A 19190-nucleotide genomic window follows, 5' to 3' on the forward strand; every position below is an offset into this window, starting at 1 on the left:
TTTCCCCAGATGCAATCCTGTTTGTATCACATCTGAATTTTAGGGACCAAAATTTTAGGCACCCAGGAGATCTGGGTACTACTAAGTAGTACCTGACAAAGTTAAGGGATTGCAGAATCAAGCATCTATATGCACAGTAAACTGTCTGAATCTCACCAGTGCAAAAAACTCCACAGACAGGATTTACTTTCCTTAGTCTTTCTTTTATTTATATTTACCCCCTTATTCATTGTGGAATTTCCCAAAACGGTCTACAGTTTTTCTTGCAGAAAATTAGCAAGGACTACTGCTGGCTTTTAAAATGTGAGTAGCAGGTGTTATAATCCCATCATGACTTAGTCTGGAGGGGACCTCAGGAGGTCAGCCACCAAAGCAGGGCTAACTCCAAAGTTAGAAAAAAGCTAAGATGAAGAAGATGCAGCAGTCCCCAGTTATAATGTGAGTGGCCAGAACACAGTGGGTGATGGGGATTCAGTCTAGCCTTCCTCACATCTCTGGGCCTGTGGTGACCACAGCTGTAGCAAAAAGAGAAGGGAAAAGGGAGACAATTAAACACTTGTTTCTCCTGGAATATTCTGAAAGCATTGCTTGCTTCACCTGTGTGCTATGTGGAGTGCAGGCATTTCAGGTGTGCTCTGAGAACATCTCTCAGACCAGTGCAACAGCCTCGGGCAGGAGCTCTGAATTTCATCCCTCTAATCCTAAATTAGACTTTGCACAAGGCGCAGACAACATTGCTCAGCCCTGCCAACAAGAAATACATGTGCACATGCCAAGAATAGGAGCTCCAGATATCAGTGGAAAGTCTGTGATGAAAATAAGAGTGCCTACAAAGTTTTAGCAGATCCAAGGTCTTTCAGCAGCTGTGCAGAGATTCACAGGATTATATTTTTGTATACTGGCACTTACATGTGACCTACATTTCAGCTGAAATGGTGTCCTTTTCTGGTGCCTGCAGTGCCACATTGATACTGATTGTATGAGCACAGCACAGTGTTTTTGCAGGTTTGTCTTTGCAGGTCATTAGCAACACTTGATCACTGCACTTTTCCTTCCAGATTCTATTTTCAAATTATAACATAGAGAATAACTTTCTGACCTAGTACATGTGGAATCACTTCTGTGAATTCCTACAAAAAAGGACTGTATTTTTTCTTATAATTGTCAAATTGCTTGAGATTATGTTCTTGATTTCTCTTAATTATTTTATCATTGAAAAAAAACCAGGTCAGTTTTTATTGGAAAACCACTAGTTAAAATCTTTTAAATTGCTTCTGCAAAGGAATTATGTGCTGCTATATTTCTAGCACCTGATTTGTGTGCACAGAACACATGCTTCATTAGCCCCTTTCACAAGCTAAGTGTCTGCTGCTCCAAATGTAATGCAAATCACTTTTTAATGGTCACATTGACTAGATAGGAAATGCTTTTGTTGGAGCTATGACCTGTGGTTAATTAAGCCAATTAGCATGTGATATAAGCACTTCTGGAAAGATAAAGCCCAAGAAGAGCTCTCAAAAGATGGTGGAAGACTTTCATGCAGATAGAAATGTTGCAGAAGGGAAAGGGAATGAAGCAAGAAGAGGTTTAAAAATAAGTTCTAAATGTATTCGCTACTTGTTCTAGTTTACAGCAGTCTCAGCTGATCTATGAGAAACATGTTTGTGGGGCTGAGAATCTACTTTGTCTGTGTAAGGAGATAAAAACAGACTTTTTACTTGGCAGAGATGATGGGCAATAACAATTCTGCTGAGATCCTGCTTATGTCATGAAATTATCTGATTTATCAATTGCACTTTTGACTTCCTTCAAAAAGAAGACTTTCCTGCTTAACGCCAGAAGAGAGTCTCACAGTCTTGCTGTGAGGGGAAGGGCTGTTCTTTCCTCAAAGTAACAACCAAAAAGACTCTTGAGCCTTTAAAATCTAAATGTATCACATTCTTTCTAGCTCTGTTTCTAAGTAATGGGTAACAGTGAGACATTTTATAATTTAATCACCTTAGAAATATGCAGTCTACCTGATGTCTTAGGAAGAAGTTGTATTGGTCTTTCAGAAATTCTAGTAAATTGGGTCCATGAATGGTTTGAAACATGCAAAGACCGAGAGGTGTAAGTTATGATACATTTCTTTAGGTGTGCATGATACCTGGGTTTCATTTACTAGGAATTTTCAATGCTTTTGAGAAACCTGGTTTTGCTCAATGTAAAATAACAAATCTTTTGCAGTCTTTCCTAATACATTTTGAGCCTTCTAATTTTTTTGCCAGTTGCTTCTTCTGTTATATCCTGGAATGAAACATTATTTTCAAACAAAAAAAAAATTTGATTCTGTCAGATGAAGTAGAAGTTGATTAGGATGCTATTGGGAGTTAATTTCTTTCCCCTTCTAATTAAATTAATAAGACAAAAAGTGTCAGATCAGCTGGGAGGATTTTGAACAAAGGAAATGAGCTTTTATGCCTACATTACATTCTTATGCTTGCATTGGAAATTTGCTAACTTCTGTTGCAAAACTTCAGACTAGAAAATTCCAGCCTGTCCGGTATTCCCCCCATGCAATTTTGTTGCATTCTTCCTCTTTTTTTACCTCCTCTTTTTCTTTCTTGCCACCCTGAATATACACATTACTGGTTTGCTTAATTAATCATAAACTTGCAATTGGCTTTGTGAGACTGGACCTGATGTGCCCTGGCTGATGTAAAATTTCATACAAATACAAATGACTAGTTGTGTGACAGAAATCTTTTGCAAAAGGAAAGCTTGGACAATTCTAGTTGTTCACTCTTCATCTAAAAAGGAAATAGACTCTGCTCTAGTTCTTTCACATACATAAAGATGCCTTGCAAAGAGTTTTTTTGTCTCACTTATTACACCATGTTCCATAGTTGCTCCACAGGTTCATCTCTATTTTTTTTTTTTAATGAGGATCTCAGAATGGTCATAATCTTTTGATCTGTAATTTTATAGTGCTCAGTAGCAAGGGCTAAGAGTTTGTGTTCCTCACCCTTGATCTGGATTTAGAAATGAAGTAGTTTGATTTCTCTGACAATGAACAAGGAGGGGTTTTTTAGGAACATGTCTTAATCAAAGACGTTATTGTAAAAATGCAAGTCTTCTTGAAAACTCTTATATAGTTTTTATAGAACAGTTAATTTGCTTTCCTCATAGAAGAATCCTTGATCTTATCATTCACTTCTGCAAGGAGCTAAATATTCTTAACTTATATTCTCTTGAATAAAATGGAGGTGACTCACTGCATTACAGAATTGTGACCAATATTTGGTAAATCACTGTTGGTCTTTTAAACCTTGTCTATACACACAGTTAAACTGGATTTAAATTTAACAGAGCTTAAATTCAGTAGCTGACAAGATTCTGTTCATCAGTGTAATTTATTGATGTTCTAAGGTACTTTCTATTACCAGGCAATCTAGGAGATAAAGTATTTTCATTTTTAGACAGTCTAAAAAATACTGAGCTGATCCTTTGTTCTTCACTGAAGGATCACATAGAGCAAATGAGTTTGGATATTTTTCGCATGGTGCAATGGTGTTTGCTAACAAATTCTATACTTATAGTTGTTATGTAACCTATTGACAATACTACAGTACAAGGAAAGATGTTTGAGAATTCTAATGCACTATATGAAATGACATTAAGAAAAAGAATTACCGAATTTTAATATCAGCTACAATTAGAAACAGGCTTATATGATTAAGAAGAAAGACAGTCTGGAAGAAAATATTTCAACCTGCTGAGTAGGAAATTAAAATCAGCACAATGTAAACATCACCAGCAAAATAGCTCATCATATTCAAAGCTAGAAACTTTTTACAATAACACTATTGCATATCCACACTTGAATTTTTGCAGCAACTTGTGCCAGCTATTCCCACAGTGCAGCAGCTGCACATCCACATGAGACATGCCCTAGGATTTGTGCTGGGCTGGAGTGGGGAATAGATGTGGACCATCCCTATGAAGTCCCTGCTGCTGGTTAAATCCCTGCAGCCCTCTGACCCTACACTGCTGCAAGGGGCTGAGCAAGAAGGAGCTCATGGAGGTGACTAAGGTCATCAGCCAGCCAGAGGGGGTTCAGGGATTATGTGAGGTATGACATGTATTTACACCTGGGAACTGGTGCTCTGACACTTCAGCACACCCAGCACCTGCTGGTTTGCAACAAAATGGGTGAATCTTTTGCACAGCAGACCTTATATAAACAATTGTGTGCTGTTAAATTGGCTCTCCTTCCATATTGACTGGCTTTAGGGACACTAAAGGTTGAATTAAACAAATGTTTTATTCCACTGTGGTTTATACCACTATGATATCTTTACTTCCAGATGTCTGTGTTTTCTAAAGCTTCCTATTTGCCATTAATCTTTCTCTTACAGGCTTTCCAGAAGAGAAGGTTTAAGTCCATTGGAAATGCAGACATCATAGGATAACTGAAGCTATTTGACTGTTCATACTGTGTAGTTTTAGCAACGAATCTGTGTTTTATATGTAGCAACACTTAAGGACTGGGAAAAAGTACAATATTTCACTCAAGCCTACCTATCTTATCTATACAGAGGCTCAGATGGACTGTTTTCATGCCAATTGAGAAGTCTGAATGTGACAATTATTCAGATTGAGATTTAGGAATATGACAGATGAAATTTTTAATGGCATTTTTCAGCACATTGACGACAGCTCACATCCCAGAAGAGGAATGCTTCAGATCCAATTAAAGATTAGTGCTTAATAAAAAATTCTCTTTCCAAAGGAACTGGATGGACTGTTGGATGTGCTGGCTGCAGAATCACATAGTGGGCTACAATAACACACAGCAGTTTGGTTTAAGAAAACCAAACAAAACAATCACAGGAAGACTGTTTTTCATTTCATGTACATGCATTTCTAGTAAAAATTAAAATCTCTCATGGAAGCCTATTGGTGTACCACAGAGTGTATTTCATTCTATACTGTCAAGTGATAAAAATGATTTCACTATTCTATAATCCTGTGCCTTCTGTCATCAGCATAACTTTGTTCATTCTAGTTTCCATGAGTCCTGAATTTGTGAGTTCTCTCTCACGTCTGAGTCAGGAAGTACTGCCAGCTGAGTGACTGACATATAATTACCAATTCACTTCACATTAGTGACTGAACTGCTAAAAGTCAATAGACAAATTAGAACTTCTTTCAAAGCCCAGGGTGACCTACATGTAAAGAATTCTATGTGGGGTAGGAATCTGAGACTCAGGAACAGAAAAATTTGGAGGTGGTAAGTTGGAGAAAAATAATTATCAAAATTATTTATGCTCTTACATGCAAACAGTGCAGAGGAACAAAGTGACCAGAAGGTAAGAAAGTGTGTTGAAGCCACTGAGCAAGATGCAGTGCTGCTGTTCAGGACTGGTAGCTTTAGATGATTCATCAGCAGATGAGGTGTTCAGGTATGTGCATGCACACCCAAGTTTCGTAAATTCTATCTAGCTGAAAAAAATGTTTAAGACATTTAGCTGTGACCCAGAAAAATAGGGTGGTCATGTCACAGATGGTTGTTTTCTTAGTCTTTTTTAGTGTTTAACACTGAACACAACTCACACCCTGAATTGTGATGCCACCCTTCCTAGCTATTGTTAACTAACTGGTTTAGCTTAGACTTCTACCTTGAGGAACTTTCCATTTAGGTAAGTTCTTAATTTGAATACACATGAATTTAAATACAATGAAAATACACATTAAAACTTCTGGGACCAGGCAGGTGGGCATTAATTTAAAATGGTCATTTGAGTTCACAATTTTAAAAGAACAAAAATTGAGTTTAAAATTAATTGAGTTAATTTTAAAAGAACAAAATAAGAATAGGAATTTGAAGTAATAGACTTCACATGTGTTGCAAGTGATTGTTAAAGGATGAGGGGTTGAGTAAATCAGTGTGACTTTCTCATGTGATAAGCCCTGTCACCTCATCTAACTTAAGTGTGATAACTGGAATAAAGAAATGCCATGGAGTAGGGGAATTTTAACTCAGAAGATGGACTTTGTATGTACTGACAAACCCAGATGGAGTCTACTTTTGTTTTGTTTTTTTTAAGAAGATAGTCTGTGAAATGGTTTCACAAATTAAACTTATTTCTTGTTTTCTGGCAAGGTAGAAGGATTTGTCTGTGGGCTGAGAGAATCTCTGCTTCCATTTCTGCTCCTGCAGGGTCATATGATAGACATTAGAATATTTTTAAGGCCAGACTTTGGAGTGTGAAATCATCTCTGGAGAAGATCACAAGGGAAAGTTTCTCTTCTTGTATACATGTATATATCCCAAACAAAGGAGTGTAAATGTCTTGCTAACATTCTACCACTGGTGTGCAGATGTTACAAATCATCTTTATGTTCATGAATACTCATTGCCTAAACAGTAGCAGGCATGAGAAAGTCTGAATGGGAAGCTTAATAGAAAGAGTCATGTTTTTTATTATTTTATTGCTTATTATTATTATTATTTATTATTTTAAAGTGATTTAATTTTAAAAGTGACTTAAAATTATCTTCAAAAAAGATCTTTGATAACTATAAACACTTGTAATATAGGGTATTTTATTACTGGATATTACTGGGATTTTTACCTAAGTGCAGATTATTAATCTAAAGTAGCTGCAGTGTCTTAGAGCAGTGTTTTTGCACTAACTTATACAATATTTCATGGAAAGCCCTGAAGGACTTCGAGTCATGTTCTGAAAGAGATAGGCAATAACAATCTGTCTTGGTTTAAGACAATTTAAAGAGGTGGACACTCTAAAACCAGTTACCTCCCCTTAGTTCCAACCAATACCCTTTCACCATAAAGGAATGAAAAAAATCCCTGTTTACCAAGAAGCAAAACTGCAACAGGCAAAAAATAACAGTAAATAATCACTAGATATAAAATTGCTTCCTCGTGGGCCATGCTGCAACACGGACTCACCTGTGGGATGCAGTTTTGCCCCAGGTACCATTTACTAGATCCTTAGAGGTGTTGCATGTTTGAAATCTCCTGTGGAGTCCTACAATAATCTTCAGGTGCCCTTGTTGTAATCTTTGAGGATTGTTTTATACTGGATGAAACAGGGTGGAGTTAAAGCATGGATGAAGGACTAACCTGCAATTAAGTTATGGAATCATTCATGCACCTTAATCTCTTAGCCATGCTGGAGTTTTAGGATTTAGAAACCATCTTGGCTTTCCCCCCTTCTTTAACTGGTTCCCTTGATCTTTGTTTTTATCACTTAAAAAGGGAATAGGAACAGGTAGAAAAATAGAGCTGGAAAATGAGAATCTAAAGGCAACATCAATTCTTTAAAATATTTTGACCTGAACAAAATTTTAGTAAATTCTTGTTATTCCTGGTGCTCTACCAAGTTCAGGCCTTGCATGACATAAAATGTGCCTGGAAGAGACACAGCATGTCAGAAGATGTTTTTAATCTTAAATCTGTTGAAGGATCCTGGACAAATGTCACAGTCCCAGCTACTGAATCTCACTCAGCTGGTACTGTCATACCACCTGGAAAAGGATATAACTAATCTTACTGACTGGACAAGGAAAAAGAAAGGTAGCCTGAAAAATCTTTTGTTTGAGAGTGAAATGGTAGCATTTGTTTATATTGACTAAGGTACTCCCATCTTCTAAATCATCTGTCATTTCAGATTTTAAAGAGTCTGAAAGTTGCAACAAAACATATCTGAGTGCAAGTCGTGGATCTTGTATTAGTCCTCAGTGTCATAATTTTGTACTGATACAGTTTTCTTTCTGTGATAATATTGTGATATGAGAGTGAATGTTGTATGGAGAATCTGTGGGTTGCTGATAAGATGTTGATTGCATTTTGCACAGAGAAAACACTTTCTAGCATGCTTCTATACCTTATTGCATGCTAAATCTTGGTATTTATAATTTCGAAATTAATAGTGAGTTTTTTTCACAAAATGAAATTACAGATAGTGTATTTTAATCAATATGCACAATTTTCATCTGGGTAAACAACAGATGTGGCCAAACACCTGGACTTACACTGTACAGCATTTCAGCTGAAATGTTCCAAAACTATTATAAATCCGTGAAAGAGGCACACCCTCTTTGATATACACTGTTTTTTCTAGACTCAAGTGGTTTATTGTGCAGCTGTTTATCTGAAACTTTCCCAAAGTAGTCCAAGCTAACATTGCAGAAAAAGTATTCTATGTTTTCTCCATGAAATACTTACCTTTGTTGCAGTGCTGTGTTTTTGTGAAAACTTCTATGACTATAGCAGTGTGCAGGAAGCAGAAGTCACCACACATCAAGCTCCACCTGCCTCCAAACTTCAGCTGGGAAGTAGGCTGGGCACCAATTTACATAACATTGGTACAAACTGATCTGAAACTCTGAAAGAGTTCTTGTCAGCAAGTGGCTGCATATGGTGGGAGGAACATCGTAAATGCTGCAGCAATAGTTGACTTCTGGGAAAAGGATACAAACATTAAAGTGTTTATAATTAATAACCATTTCAAGATGCTTGCCATGAATTGGAAACTTTTTGCAAACTATTCTGCTTAACTAATCATCCTATACTAGTCCCTGTAATTTGTCCAGTGCCTCTGAGAGATATTGCAAAATGTCTGATCCATGCCCTTTAAAACACATTAATAATAAAGTGAAATCCAAATGTGTTCATTTTAGCTCTGAAGTAAAGCTCAAGCTCCATGCTGAGCGCATATACAAATAATGCATGAACAACCATGATGCTAACTACAGGCGTCCAGCTGGTGCAAAAGAGGGTAAACTATCTTTGCTAGCACATATGCTAACAAAGATTAAAATATATGACTTCTCTTACTGGATTTTGCCTCCCTAACAGTGTACAACTTCTTGATGATACCACAATGTACTCAGCTACATTTGGGTATTTTCATGGGTAGTCTGTAGAAGGAGTGTTCTCAGACTAAGGGCAACAATATCCATAGACTTAAATGTATCTACAGATTAGAGGGCAAACTCATTTTGTTTAAAGGGGTAGCTCAATAATTCAAATGCAATAGCCATGAAAATGTTGCTAACACAAAGTTGTCTAAGGAAGTGTGGAGTTTTCTGAAAATACTGGAGTGAAACATTTTCTGTGTGTCTCTTCTAATTCCTTCTTTGAAGAGGCTTCTCCACTTGTTTTTTAAACAAGCATGAAATGAAAGAAGAATGAGTTTTAAACCACAATCAAGGTGTTGCTTCATCTTGTAAAGATGACAAAATTGCAAGTGCAGCTGGAATTCTGTCCATGGAATTCTGTTGTGTTCTGAGACTGGTGCAGAAGCACAGCAGTCAGGCTGAAGAAGAGGGAGAGACCAAGTGTGTGTCAGTGAGGAGCCTTGAGGGAGCAGTTGCAGAGACACAGATTAAATTTGAGATATGAACCCACAGCTAATTTACAAACGTTATTTTAAAAATGGTTTGTGAATGAAGTATTTTATCAAAGGCAGTGGCTGTTTCATATCTGTTTTGTGTCTGAGAACAGAAGGATGCAAAACCTAGTGACTGGTAACAGTTTTATTCCACTCACTCTAAACTCCTGTTTTCAGTGGCATTTTTTTTTTGCCATTTCAGTAACCCCAGGTTGCACATCAGTGAAACATTGCTTTAAATGAAGGCAAAGCTGGATCAGCACAAAGTTTGTTAATAATCAGTTAAGACTTGTAGAAATTAGCTGGTATTATGTCTCCTAAAATACAAAGGGGACACGTGTGTCTGTTTTTCTACTGAAATACTCCAACTGAACAGCTACCATATGCACATGGGATCTCCACACAGAGCTTTTCATATTTAAGTGATAGGTTGTACTACATATTCATTTTTTGACAGGATAGACAGGAGAAGACATCATTCCTAGATGGCGATTAAAGAGACTGGACAGGCTAAAGGAGAAGTGAATGGGATGGGGCTTAGGGAAATGGCAAACATCCATTCTAGCTATAACTGCTTTAGGGTCCTGGTATTATTATTTCTTCTCTGCCTCTTTGGGTTTTTATTAGGGTCAGGCAGAGCCAGAGGAAATCCCATACAGTGCAGGTACAACACAGCAGCACTGCCAATAAGCCAGAAGGCTTGCCTGAGGCCAAAGCAAGCAGGAATAGACATAGTGATCTGCTTAAGAATTTGAAAAAAAAAACAATTCAGTGTCTTTTTTTACTAAAGAAAACTGGGGCTCTCCAGTGGAAGAGCCTGCATCTTTCTCCAAAGAGGTCCTCACCAAGTCATCTTCTAAAACTCTCTTTTTAGGATTGTAGCACTGAAGGGGATGATGTGGTCCAGCTGTTGAAAACAATAATTCAAAAACATAATGGTAATTAATCTAATGGGACGAATGCAGTAGAATGCCATAGAAACTAAATTACTCAACATGATAAAATTAGTACTGTAAAATATAGAACTCATTTCTAAATATATCTAAAATCAATCTAGATAAATTAATGGAGAAATATGTGCATTCTGCTAAAAGTGTATGCTAGTTCTACACCAACTGTAGCAAGATTTCTCTATAAAGAGAGAAAAAGATTAATTCACATATTAAATGATCTTTCATCCTTACGATAGTTCTTGTAGCTGCTTAAAATTTCCTGTAGTTTCACCCTTTCTCCCCAAACTAGACAATATTAATGTATTCTGCATTAATTTACTATACATTCCCTCTGGTCCATATATACATTATAATATTTGCAGGCAGAACATTCTATTTAACTAGCAATCTAAGGTTTCACAGCTTGCCAAGAAAACTAGAGGGGTTTGAGCAGTGGAGATTAAAAAGAAGAAGAAATTCCAGCAGTGTAAATTGTAAAACTTTACACCTCACAGCTGCCAGCCATAATCCACAAGGAGACAGTGTTCTTAAGCTCCCAGGAACACAGACTGGGCTATTTTTTAGCAAATACTTTTGTTATTCCTTCAGGAAGGGAAGGGAAGGAAAGGGAAGACAGAAGTCCCAAACCCCAGAAGAACTCTTACATATAGAGTACATGGCATTCATGAGGAGTTATTTTGTCCTTGAGTGTGGTAGAATTGTGGTGATTTGATAAGATCTGTTAAGATTACACTTTGCTTGTTATTACAGTTGAAATATAGCAGCTGAAATGTTACACAGGCTAAGTCACACTAAGCCTAAGAGGATTTTCACAATGTAACATTTACATAAGATAAGGACATGGTGGTTTCTAGTTCTTTTTAACTGAAAAGTAAAGTCTTTTTAACTTCATCTTACTATCATCACGTCGTTTCTGTCTTAAACCAGCCTTTAGTGTAAGATTGAATACATATGTTTTAAATCCATAACAAGGCTTATTTTAATAACCCGTTTTCTTAATAACTTTAATAAATTGGTATCAGACAAAATCCACGATGCAGTTAAGATTCCTGAAGTTGCAGCTAACTTGCAGAAGTAAAGCAATGCATTCAGCACTGAGAGGTGCTGGGCAGCACATTGCTGTGCAGAGACCTTCAAAAAGGAAAACTACATCTTCTTCTGAGTAAATGAGAGGCCTAACCATTGCCCTTTTTTACCTCTAACAAAAGAAGGAGCAATGGAAAACTATTTCGGGCAGGTCCAGGAAAGCCTGAATTTAGGAAGTGTGGCAAGGCAAGGGAAAGAAGGGAAAGACAAAACACAATTCTACGTCTGTTTATCATGTTTTGTCTGCCTGCGTCTTTGTGGTAAGAGAGAGAAGGAAAGAAAGAGGCATAAGAAACACCAAATAACCAGTCAAAGGTCAGATCTCAAGGTGAAATGGCCAGAAATGCAGAGCTCAGAGGGAATACTGGAAGACGAGAGAGAAAAATGCCTGAGCAAAACTGAGTGGTAGTGTGTTCCTTGCTAGTGGCTATAGCTTATAAAGAAATATTTAGATCCAGAATGAGTTTGTGTTCCTGCTGAAAATATCTTAGAGAAGTCCCTAGAAGTTCTAGATACTCAAAGCAAGCAGAATAACCTAGTCTTTTAACCCTTACAGTTCTTTAATTATTGGAAAAAAAATCTGTAATCTTGATAACACTAAATAAGTGCATTAGATAAGAAAGGAGTTTAGTTATCTATGTGTTCACTTGTCTTAAATAGGGGTTATTTTTTCAAATACTTCTTGATTGTGCCTTCAAATTGCACCCTTGTTGTCAACTGATCTTGATTTTGTTGGAGATTTCTTCCATGTCCTTTTCTATAGAATATACTTTTTGATTGGTACTATGAAATACTTCTGCAAAATGAAATAGAAAACAAATACCTCATATTATGGAAGAACTCCATGAAGTCCCTAGACTTAGTCTGCTTTAATTCAGATTCACATAGGTAGGTTTAGTGCTAGTCAAGTCTGTGAGTAGAATTAGAAGAGAGATAGTTTCTTAAACAATGCTTAAAAGATTATCATATCTTCCTCTGTTGTTTTCAATGCAGCAGTCACTTTATGACTTTTCTTCTAGGTAGAAAAGGGAAGCAAAGTTCATATGGAAATCTACTCCTACTCTGTGGTTCTTTTGGTGTGAAATAAGCCACAGGAAAACGGAAGCAGTAAACACAAGAGAAAATGGTGTCTTATGCTTGTGTTAAGCTGCAGTTACTTGGTTTGACCCAGGGATAAGCACATGAAATCTAAGACCCAAAGGAGACTTGTCTATGTAATTTTGGAGTTTTCTTTCTGGTCCTGAAATCCTATGAATCTAAGTCCCTTCATGGCACTTTGGAGACAGGTCATTAAAAAGAAAAACCCTCTTCACTGGGCACGGAAGGAACCTTTTCCCTCTTAGCAGTCCATATGGTGTGGCTATAAAAAGGTGACTCCACCACCAGGAAGCCTGGCTGTCCAAAAAGCCTGCATTTAGTAAAAAACATTTTCATTGTAGACAGTGAATGAACCAGCTTGAGATGTCCTAATGCTGGAATACAACCCTTTCCAGAAGTCAGATTTTTACACAAGTTTCCCATCAGTATTGCTCTAAGAGAAGGCACACTGCTTTAAGTGTGAGCCCTAAAAAGCATGAACCAAAGTATAATTTGAATCCCATGTCAAAACCAGCTAGTCAGTGAGGAATTATCTCCTGGCAATAGAAATGTAAGAGAGACCCAGATTTCAAAAGACTTCAGGATAGTTATGCTTTTCACATTTTAATCTTTTCTGACACAACAGAGCCACCTTCCCTGCCATCACATTTCATCATTGAGTTTCTATGGCAGGAGAACTGCATACAGAAGAGCTCTTATCCACCAGCTGAAATCATGGATAAAGGGGTTTAAGTTGGCATCTCTTAGACTGTAAGTGTTTTTCTACTTAAATATTGAGAAAAGCTCCAGAGAATGCATCACTTTGAAATAATTTTGATAAGGAGCTATAGATGTTTTGTAGAAAGCATTTTTAACATTTTTAACAAATTTCTGACATTTTGGGAAAATATGCCTTATCTTAAAGTTTGCCAGGCTTACTAGCTTAGCAAGAGCTGTTGACCATATTGCTTTAATAAGTGACCACTTCTACTCAGCTCAGTAAAAAAAAAGTCATCATTTCTCCTTTTCCCCCCTCTCAGTCAAATGCAAAATCCTATCCAAGTTTAAAAGATTAATTAATTCATTATTATTATTATTACTCTTGCTTGTTATGGCTATCATTTACACTGGCTACATAGAGAACTTTTACACTATTGAGATTTATAGTGTGCAAAACTTACGTCAGTTGAGATACCTACAGTCCTTTGAGTGATGAAGAGCTAGAAGAAGTGTGATATACAAGGGTGGTCAAGGAAAAGAGACTGATACACTCTGCTTTATTCAGTTGATACAATTGAAGGGATAATTTGCTCATGTAACCACATGTTTTGTATATTTTTCAAATACAGCCTCATTCAAAATATTTTCAATTTAACTATGCTTCTGTCTCATTTGTTTGATCTCAACAAACTGATCTTATATAGCTGCATTTCAGAAGTAACCCTGTTAATAAATTGTCATCTTTTCATAGAGGGATGTAAAAATTGCTGTATATACATTCTGAAGACGTTCCGAGTTACATGCCAAAACAGCAGGTGATTGAAAAGGATAGCTTCACAACTGGCCCACTTTCACTAGCATTTCTAGTATGTGAATATCTCTTATTTTATTCAAATTAACCATGTTGTCATGCTAATTTCTTGTAATTTTCATTGCTACTGTTTAATTTTCACCATTAATGTTTCTTCAATAGGCTTTGTGGGGTCATGCGTTTTCTCTTTTCCTACAACTTGTGTCAGTCATTGGATAAATTCGCAGATTATCACAATATCTTCGATGTGAAAATAGTGCATTAATTTTTTCCAATGTTGCAAACCAGGCATGGGTAGTTTAAGAGAGTATATCTTTGAAAACAATTGTTCTTTCTTTGACTTCTTTTCCTGCTCTCAACACCATGGTGATCTGTCAGCTTTATAACCATATTGCACATGGATGCCTCTCCCTCCTTTGTGTTTCATCATGTATCATTTCCAAATGCTCTGGAAGTGCTCAGTAAAGCTGAACAATATCCCTTTTTTTGAAGACTTATTGTATGCAAGTTCTAAAGCTGCACATATTTTCTATGGATGCTTGAGTGCTTTATCACATCTCCCTCTTTTTTTCCTCTTTTAGTTCACCTGTGGCCCAAGCTCTCTTATTCAACACAGTTTTGCTGGGGCTCATTACACTGACATTTGTATTTTCATGGATGTTTTCCTTTGATGTTGACTGTGAGGTCAGTAGATTTTCTAATGAAATGTACATCAAACAGTTCATTCACTCTTTCATGGATGTTCTTTGGAGAGAAATGAGGGAGACACATCTTGAAAATTAAGTTTAAATTACTCCTGAAAATGTAAAAGCTGCAAACTGCTCATCTCAGTAAAAGTTCTAGCCAATGGAAAAGGCCAGCTGGAAGAGTGAGCTGGGATCAGCCCATGTGAGTGGGAAGATGGAAGGGGTTAGTCAGGCCCTTCCACAGCCAAGAGCTTTAAAAGATTTTCGCACCCACTGTCATCACTCTTCCCTCTCCCCACTCCCTCCAGCTATCCTTGAGCTTTTTTTCCCTTGAGCTCTTTTCAACCACTGCCACTTTTTTTCTGGAGCAGCAGAAGCCAGCAAGCCCTAGCTGTATTTGCCCCTTCTGGTCGTGCTGGCTCTGCCTTGGCTCCCCCATCCTGCACCATTACCTCTGTGGAGCACTGATCCCTTTACAGCTCACCTGTGCTTCTGCCTGCCTTTCTTCAGTCTCCCCTTCCTCCCTTTCTGTTTGCCCTGTGCTGTGTTTTCACCCAGCATCTTATTCTCATTGGCACAAACTCTTCTTTACATTTCCCCTGGCAAAATAAAGGATTCACTGTGCAAATAAAAATTATACCTGAATGCATGTCCATGAGAGACAATGAGAGGATAAAATGTAAAGAACAAGGAAAGCTACAACAAGGCCTGATAGAAACAAAGGTAGTCACTAAATCCTTTTCTGACTTCACTAAACTAGTGTGCAAGAAGGCAGGCAACATGGAAATCATTCAAACTGGGAAACAATAGGAGAAAAACCTTAATATGAGAGGAAAAATTAGGCATTTCATTGTCATAGACTGGTTTATAATACTACATGGACGACTGAATCAGGAATTTACATTGAAGGAACATAAATTTAAAGGAACATTATTAAAGGGCCTATGAATATAGGAAAAAGGAACATGATAAGGTCATTATTCACCTGGAAGAATAATGTCTTTAATATTTTGCTATTAGACTCTGACCTAATATGTAACACATTACAGAAAATTTATTTGTCTTATAATAATTCTAGATAAAGAGAATCAATAACTTTTTTTTGCAGGGATGTAAATATTATAGCTGAAATATAACTTTAAAAGGAAAGTAGAGAAATGTGCAGATGATTTAGATCCACTATTTTTACTTTATAGATAATTGTATTGATTATGCAATTGCAAGACATGCCTGATTATTTTGTTATGTTAAACTGTGTTTCATAAATCTGGGGAGTGAATCATGGTAATGACACACTCCCAAAATCATAGACTGGGAAACTTGCTCAAAACTTGTAAAAGTTGCTTGTTTGAGTATCTGCATTGAATATTAAAAAACAGTTGTATCACAGCTTGCAGCAAATAACTTCAGTGAGGAACTAGAAGCACTTTTATTTTTACCCGTGGAAGTTAAAGCCCTTCCATTATAAATCTGCTTAAATTAAAGTTCACAGGATTGTTCCATATAACAAGTTGGACAGTCTGACTGTTTGTGGAGAATATCTGTAATAGAGAGTTCTTGTGCCATGTTGACAAGTGTGTTCTGTTTCATTTGCAGAAAATTACCCTAGTAGTGATAACTACTCATTTTGGTTAAGTTATGCAACTGCTCCAGTCTGTACAGCTTTCTTTGGGATCATATCTGAGTGGAGGCACTTAATCAGTCTCCTGACTTCCATGTGGACCTGGAGAGCCATTAGGAGATAGGGCTGTTGCTGGGGAAGGGGACCAAGCTGACACAGGCTGAGCTATGGTTTTGAAACTACGAGGTTTTGTTGCTTTGGGGTATTGGTATATGATCAAAGCACTATTTGTAGTGACAGTAGCATCAGAATAAATAAAGAACTAACGTATAATGAAAACCTCAGGTCATATGCTCATCTATCCTAACATCAGTAAAGGAATAGCCTTCTGTGGAATGCAGGTGGTCCACAAAGAGATGCATATAAAATGCCTAAATCAAAATACAAGCTTCAGATAATGGCTGAAATAGGTCCCCAGAGAATCCCCCTTCCTCAAACCAACTCTGTACATGACAGCCTGTAAAAGGCAGGAAAGAAGCACAGATAATTTTACAATACTAGTTGTGAGAGCTGAGCGTCGCCAGCGGATGAAACTGCTGCAGACCTACTGTTGTTTTAGGAGAATCCAACACTAAACAATGCCAGCAATGGCACAGATGAATCTTATAAAACACATTTAACTATTAAAGGTCTTGACACAAAGGTGAAGTAATTCCAGCTGTCCTTCTGGACCACAAAAAAGTGATATATGATATCTAACTAATATATTCATACCAGGTGCAAGTGACAGATGCAACCAGCACGATGGCAGATCGAGAGTTCTTGTAAATCTCATCAGGAGAGGCCATTTATAAGGGCTTCAGCATCTCCAGCTGTTTCACATCAGCAGATCTGACTGAGTTTCTCTGTTAACAGACCTTACGAAGTTTCTGTGGTTATTCTAGCCCTTATTCTAAATTTTTGGTTGCGGCTGATGAGCTACAGGAAAGATAGTTGAAAAGTTCCTTGACACACAGACCTTATTTCCACCCCTGTTTTGGTTTCTGTCTGGCTATATTCAGACATTTCCCAAGGCAAGCCTTTTCCAGCTGAGGAGCAGAACACAGCACAGATATTTTGAACAACACAGGAAAGTATATGTGGAACTGCTTTTTATGTCACTTTTCATGTGCAATAGTGATCCTGGAGAGCAAGAAGCTGAAATTAGATAAACGGCATGAATTGTCCATTTCTGAGCATGTGGAGAGTAAATTGAGGCATTAATTCACATCTTCCCCAGTGAAGTTATAGTGCAGTCTGTGAAAGCCATGGGCTGCATTCATTGCCCTGTGTGTCTCTTTCTCATGGTCCCTAGAGAATGATTTCCCTCTGAACTGGGACTGACCTAGATATCTACTCCACTCTCATTGCAGACATCTTAAGACATTACAAATTAATGATAATCCTAGCAAAATTTAGTGAAGCAACTGAGCCAGTATAAATTGCACAGCTGGGCTGAAAAATTAGTTTCTCAAATGATATTCATGTTATTATTATACCCATTATCTGATTATTACAAATGACACTATTTATATGTAATGAAACAAATGTGCTTTTTCTTAGTGTTCAAGCTTGTTCTGTGTTTTCAGTTAAAATCCATAGTTGTAGGAGTAACCATGAAGTGACAAGGGCTGACCTGGGGTCAATCCAGTCTGGAGGATGAACAGATGGAGAACAGTCCTGCCCAGAAGGACTTGGGAGTGCTGGTGGAGGAGAGGCTGGACCCAACCCAGCCATGTGCACTCACAGCCCAGAAACCAAACATGTCCTGGGCTACATCCAAAGCAGTGTGGCCAGCAGGGGAGGGAGGGGATTCTGCCCCTCAGCTCTGCTCTGCTGAGATCCACCTGGAGTGCTGCACCCAGCTCTGGGGTCCCCAGCACAGGAAGGACATGGATCTGCTAGAGTGAGTCCAGAGGAGGCTACCAAGATGATCAGAGGGATGGATCACCTCTCCTACAAGGAAGGGCTGAGACAACTGGGAAGAGAAGGCTTTGGGGTGACCTAATTGCAGCCTCCCAGTACCTGAAGGGAGGCTACAGCAAATATGGAGAGAAACTTTTTACACAATCATCAAGTGACAGAAGAAGGAGGAATGGCTTCAAACTGAAAGAGAGTAGTTTTATATTAGATGTTAGGAAGAAATTCTTGACTGTGAGAGGTGGTGAGCCACTGGAAAAGGCTGCCCAGAGAAGTTGTGGATGCCCCATCCCTGGAAGTGTTCAAAGCCAGATGACATGGGGCCCATGGTGGAAGGGTTGGAACAAGATGATCTTGAAGATCCCTTCCAACCCAAGTCGTTCTATGATCCTATGATCCTACGATTCTATGATCCTATGAATCTGTGGTACTATGATTCTGTGATTCTACGATTCTATGATTCTATGATTCTATGGTACTGTGATTCTGTGATTCTACGATTCTATGATCCTATGATTCTATGGTACTATGATTCTGTGATTCTACGATTCTATGATTCTATGATTCTATGGTACTATGAGTCTATGATTCTATGATTCTATGACCCTGCTCTGGACAGTGCAGGCTGTGTGACGTGAGTGGCACAACTGGATACTGCAGTGACTCTGGCACACCAGTACCAGCCATGGCTGAATTATGTCAGCTGCAGACCACAAGATTTCACTAGGCACAGGCCTGACATGGTAACTCTATAGGATTACAGTAAACAATTTTAAAGGTCCAGTGAAAATGACATGGCAAAGAATCAGGAAATGGGGCTTTGGAGGCAGCAGGGATAGATCCATTGGACCTCCTGAAAATCAGTTCTTTAGTTACACTGAAGTAGCTCCACTGACGGCTGAAAAATAAAGGTTAGAAAACTAGGTTGTATCTCTA

The 19190-nt window shown here is 37.9% G+C and overlaps 1 long non-coding RNA gene across 1 annotated transcript; it reads right to left on the bottom strand.

The window, feature by feature from the left end:
- Window positions 1–220: 220 nt before the first annotated feature.
- Window positions 221–18613, bottom strand: LOC146443499 (uncharacterized). The gene is made up of 5 exons (XR_014847923.1): window positions 17971–18613; window positions 17070–17273; window positions 15219–15333; window positions 8234–8468; window positions 221–515 (listed from the first exon to the last, which is right to left on the bottom strand). It is a non-coding gene; the product is annotated as an uncharacterized LOC146443499 (long non-coding RNA).
- Window positions 18614–19190: the final 577 nt, after the last annotated feature.

The sequence above is a fragment of the Lichenostomus cassidix genome, chromosome 1Aa (genome assembly GCF_008360975.1).
Source record: "Lichenostomus cassidix isolate B80296 chromosome 1Aa, HeHo_3.0, whole genome shotgun sequence".
In the NCBI taxonomy this organism is placed as follows: Eukaryota; Metazoa; Chordata; class Aves; order Passeriformes; family Meliphagidae; genus Lichenostomus; species Lichenostomus cassidix.